Source organism: Rosa rugosa, chromosome 6, assembly GCF_958449725.1.
Source record: "Rosa rugosa chromosome 6, drRosRugo1.1, whole genome shotgun sequence".
Classification (NCBI taxonomy): Eukaryota; Viridiplantae; Streptophyta; class Magnoliopsida; order Rosales; family Rosaceae; genus Rosa; species Rosa rugosa.
The window spans coordinates 39208413-39214467 of NC_084825.1; positions in this window are offsets into that span (position 1 = coordinate 39208413).

Below are 6055 nucleotides of genomic sequence, written 5' to 3' on the forward strand. Positions count from 1 at the left end.
CAAATTACGCAACTTTCCTCCTACCAATTGCTACTAAACTCATGGAGTCGCACATAGCTTCAAATAATCATGAATGCAATTTTCAAAATCAATCAGAATATTTGAGACTTCATCATGCATCCAAATATAAACATTGAGAGAAAACAGAGAGAGCAGGACATACGGTACTCTGATTGAAGAGGGAACTTGGAGAAGAGAAGGGCGAGCTGGGCCTATGGTCCGCACAATTGTTCTGAGATTTCTCATCGCCATTGTTTCTATAATTGAATGGTATATATCAACTCCTCCTCAACAATCTCAGCAAATCGATCATTTTGGATTGCCAGCAAACAAACACAAGTTTGCAACCAGCAATTTAAACCAAAGGCAAAATGCAACCAGTTGATAGAAAACTCATCAAACCAAAACCTAATTGAAGTGGGGGGACTACTGTGGCGATAATAGGTTTTGGCGATTATTTTCATTTTTCAAATCAAAACCCACTGTGGGGACTTCCTTTTATATCACAGAAAATTTTCGTGGTGGATCAGTAATACGCTAGGCTTGGGCTTCTTACTCTACCACGACTTATGCTTTGGGCCTTTAAACCTATACCCAAAGAAGAATGCCATCAGTCTAGTTTTCTTTGTGCCCTTCAATCTTTCAATACCCTCCATCCTCTGAAGATGAATTCAGTAATGTTTAGCTTCTGCCAGTTAATTTTATTTCTCACCTTTGATATTCTGTCAAAATTGTTGGTTTCTATACTTTCAATTTTTAGGTTTTACTTCCACGATGATAATAATTTTTAGGTTTTACTTCCACGATGATAATATTTCTCTTTCTTTCGAGATGGAGTGTTGCCCTATTAAACTATCATCGAGGATCTAATCCTCTATTTGTTTGGAGCTGGAGCGTTGTCGTAATCTAGGGTTCACTTGTAGAGTTTTTGATATTGTTGGGAGAGGACGGTTTCGCATTTGGCCGTAACCCACAATTGTGTTGTCGAAAATGTGGGGGGTAGTGGAGGACTAGAAGGCCCACATAGCCATAAACAAATAACTAAATACGACACTAACATAAAATTCACTTAAAAACTTAAAAGATCGACCGTTTCTCATTTTTGAGATTCTTCTTTATGAAAATATAAATAAATAAAAAAATAGTAATAAAAATAGTGTTATATTGGGACCTCCAAATCTGCTCATTTGAGAACTTTATTATGAATTATTAAATGACACTAGCATTTCTCTACACATGCTCTGCATGTGCAGGTTTTTTTTTTTTTTTTTTGGGAAATTTTTAAGAACGGTACATGAACTTAAGGCCACTCCGAATTAAGGTGGCCAACTTTTATATAACTCAACATAAGTACATGGACTATGAAACCCGACACACTTTGTGTCCATGCCGTCACTAACACCGTTAACCCTCATGTCATTATTTATTTTTCAAGGGGTAATTTAGTACTTTCGTCTCTCCCTCTCTCTCTCTCTCTGTGATGCCAACACAAACCAAAACTCATATCCTCTCTCTCTCTCTCTCTCTCTAATGCCAACACAAACCAAAACCCATATCCTTTCTCAGTTTCTCTGTCTCTCTCTTTCTGATGCCAACACAAACCAAAACCCATGCCATATCCTCTCTCTGTCTGTCTCTCTCTCTCTCTCTCTCTCTCTCTCTCTCTGTGATGCCAACGCAAACCAAAAACCTATATCTTCTCTCTCTCTCTCTCTCTCTCTCTCTCTGTGATGCCAACGCAAACCAAAAACCTATATCTTCTCTCTCTCTCTTTTTCTGATGCCAACACAAACCAAAACCCATCTTCAAAATTGGATTGAACCAAAAACCCATCTACCTCCTAACGAGATCGAGACGAGTTGGGTGTCGTAGCGATATGGTGTCCGTGACGACAATGCATGGCTAGGTTCCAGTAGGTTTCAGGGCACGTCACCGGCATCAATTGAAGGCGGAGGATATGCACCAGTGAGACCGGCTATGTAAATATTTGATAGGACGCCGGAGAAATTTCTTTTCTAGGCTCAAAGGCCAATTGGGATTGTATTTTTAGTCTAATTGGTTAGTGATGGTTTGGTATTTTGATTAGAAAATATGGGTTGAGGGTTGATGTCGGTTTTGTGTATTGGATTTGAGTGACTGAATGAGTGAGATTGTTGGAATGGTTTATGTGGATTGAAGGGTATATGGAGTTGATGCGGTTCAAAAATAACGGCAGGATTGGTTGAGGGTATATTTCGGCAGTTTGATATTGGAGTGGAGAAGTGTGGAGTTTCTATTTCCCATTGGTTCGACAACAAAAATTGGTAAGAGATGGTGGTTGTTACTTGTTAGGGTGGGTTTGGAGTGTGGAGTGGACGAGATCGGTGATGAGTTGGGTTTGGATACGAATATGAAATTAGGGCAAATCTCACGCTTTTGGTGCTCCGACGCCGTGCTCGACGGGTTTTGACTAAGACTGGCGGTTGCAGTGTTCAATTGAGGTCATCGATAACAAAATCCACAGTTGGGTTTGATTTGGTTTTGTGGGAAAGCTTGTGAGGCTGAGTCGGAAGCCACAGCCACCACCAAACCCGAAGCCACCCCAATTCTTGATTTCGTGTTGGGATGTACTGAAGGAAGATGGTGAGGAGAGAGAGAATTGGGTGTAATGTCCATAGCAAATTAGCAATTGCTGGTGTTACATACCAGTTTTTTTTTTTTTCAATCAAACTTGAAGAGACCAAATTGCCCTTGTAAATATGACAGGTGGCACCCTCCGTAACGGAGGAGATAACAACATGTACACAAAGTGTGTCGGGTTTCATAGTCCATGTACTTATGTTGGGTTATATAAAAGTTGGCCACCTTAATTCGGAGTGGCCTTAAGTTCATGTACCGTTCTTAAATTTTTTTTTTTTTTGGCAGAAAAATAATAAAGAAAACGGTTATTGCAGATATAAGATCATAGGAGAGAAAAGTGGATTGTGACTTTTTTTTATATATATTTTTTAATAAAAATATATTTTATAAATGTCATAATTGTCCTTGTAATTTAATTAACTCTCAAAGTTTTTTAATCTTTTAGGGTCATTTCTGTCAAAATTTTTGATTTTGGCTAACAAACCCTCTTCTCTTAATAATAGTATAGATATATAACCTACTATAAAATGACTATTAAGGACAATAATTATACCAAAAAAATATTATATTGATTTTCTCCAGACTTTCCAATATATTCAATAATATTAGATGGCGTTCTTTATTATTTTCCTTATCTATTTTCATTTTCTAATTTCACTACATACTCATTAAAGCATTCATATCTTACCATTAGTAAAAACACGGAAAGCTCTCTCTCCTCGAGAACCCTAAAGGCCGGACTTTTCCGATCCAAGAATTCATTCTCGTCCGGCGGCGTACGGACGCCGGGCTGGCCTCTGGCCTCGCCGCTGTCATGGAGACTGCTGCCGGACGGGTATTGATGGCTATTGCTTATGGGGTTCCATCAGATGAGGTTTGCTCGGGGCTTGTCGGCGGGTTTGGCTGGGATGGTGCGTGGTGGTGGTTGTTCAAACAGGAGCGGAGATCTAGCTCTGATGCCAGTTTTTCCTTGATCGACGGCGCCAAGGAGCAGACTCAATGGCGGTGTGTGGCAGGAGACCTGGATCGGGGTCGGTTTTTCTGTGGTGGCGTTGCGATGACCTGGATCGGGTTTGGTTTTTCTCTGTGCGTGGGTTACGACGTCGAGGGCCGTGGCGGTGTGGGTCGCAGGCGGTGGGACCGCTACGGCGCGTGCGGCGGAGGGAGCTTCACTTGACTGTTGTGAACGACGGGAGAGCAGATGGTTTGGGTGGACTGGACCGGATCAACTGAATGGGCCTTGGGTGGACTGGACCGGATCAACTGAATGGGCCTTGGGTGGACTTTCTGTGGTGGCTGCCCTAGTTGGGCTTTGAGTTTTGGGCTAGGGTTTTGGCCCTAGTGCATTAATTATGTATTAGCTTAGTCTTTTACAATAAATTTCCTTTTAGGAAGCTAACACACGTTATGTGCACTCGATGTATTTCTAGCGCCTCTGGAGTAGTACCAAAGGAGGATCTCCGCTATGTCTACGTCCATGACATGTCTAATGAGTGGGTCTATTTCTATGTATCACTGTGGGTACTACCACTATCTTCTTGTCTGTCTGTACATGGCAGCGGAAGGGTATGTAACGGCCTATTCTGGCTTTAGATGAATATATCTATTAGCACCCGGATTTGGGTTTGGTTCAAAAATTAAAGCATTCATATATATTTAATAAGAATTAATACTATGATTAAGATCATGTGACATAAAAATGTATGATATACATGTTGAACGCATATTGGTGAGGGAAAACAAAATAAATCATATTATGACCTAAATCTAAGTCTATCCATTATATTTGTAAAAAAAAAAAAAAAAGAGCTGGCAATTAAAAAAAAAACTAAATAAATATTTAAATAATTAATCATGAGGTACAGAAAATTAGGGGTGGGCATAAACCGAACCAGGAGTCAAAAACCGGCAGAACCGAACCAGAAAAACGGTCCGGTAACCGAACCGGATATAAAATGCACTGAAAAACTCATCAGCCGAACCGGACCGGTTCGGGACTGGTTCAGCACTTCAAACCGATCGAAGTCAACCGAATTGACCGAATTTAAATACATATATATTTTTTCAATGTGTTGTCTCTTTCTTATTGGATGAGTTTTGTTTATGTTGCACCTTGCCACACACGATCTCAACCAGCTCGTATAAATGCTTATAACCCTAAAGGAGCAGCCTCATTCTCTCACGGCCTCACTCTGATCTCTCTCTCCCATCTCTCATTCTCTCTCTCAAGTCTCACCATCTTCCATAAAAATCAGGCCCCAGCCACGTTATTCAAGAATAGATGAGTCTATGTCCTTCATTAGATCTGTCCACCATAGTTAATCGACGACTTTGATCTCTCTCCCTCATCAATCGGATTTTTTTTTCCGATGCGATTTGGGAATTGAGAATGTTTAAAGTTTTGACATTTTCTTCTTGTTATTAAGTTTTGTTTTCTTATGAACTTTGGCTCTCAGTATGTTTGCTGAGATTAGTATTAAGCTTCTGAGTTTGATTTTTTGGATTGTTTGCTGAGATTTGTATGTTTGTTTTTGTATTGTTTTCTTTGGTTAACAATTTGTATGATTAGTTGTATATGCTTCAAGCTTTGATCCTTTTGTTGTTATTTAGAGCAACTCCAACAGCTTCCCTATAATTTCTGTATAATAAGGAAGCAAAAGTTAAAGCTTTAGCATCTTTTTCTTCTCCAACTCCAACAGATTCCCTATTTTACAACAATCTCTAAAATCTCCATATTCTTCCTTAAAATTTTAGAGATTGCTGTAAATATAGGGAATTTGGTTTTCTCTTTCCTCATTTTCCCTAAAATAGGGAAAGTTATAGGGAATATGTTGGAGCAAAAGATGCTCTTTTTTCCCTAAAGTGGAGAAAAATCAAAATATGGGGAAGCTGTTGGAGTTGCTCTTAGCTTTGCGTTTTGCTTGATTTGCTTCATAACGGGTTGTATTAGTGTGCCCATAATTAATGGTTTTTTTGTTTGTAATAATAATGCCCAGAATTAATTATGTGCCCAGATTACAGAACTTTTAAGCTCATCATTGAACTTGAAGCCCAGAAAATGGGTTTTATTGTTCATCAGCTTTATTGCTTTGGTTGCTAAATAATAAATTGGATAAATTGATTAAGAATATGAATGAAAAAGATAAGAGTAAAGCCCATAAAATCATTCACTAGCCAAAAAAGCCCATTAAAATTGGAAGAAAACAAAAAAGCCCATCTAAAACCGACCCCGAACTGGGCCGAATTCAAAATTCAGTAACCCGAAATTTTCGGCCCAGCCAATTTTCTTCGGTTCTCGGTCCAGATTTTGGCCCAACCGATAAGTCCGGGTCGAACTCGGTTTGGGCCCAAAATCGACCCGGGCCGACCCGCGCCCACCCCTACAGAAAATAGAGAAAATAAAATAAACATTAAGAAAAAAAATAATTAATCTTCA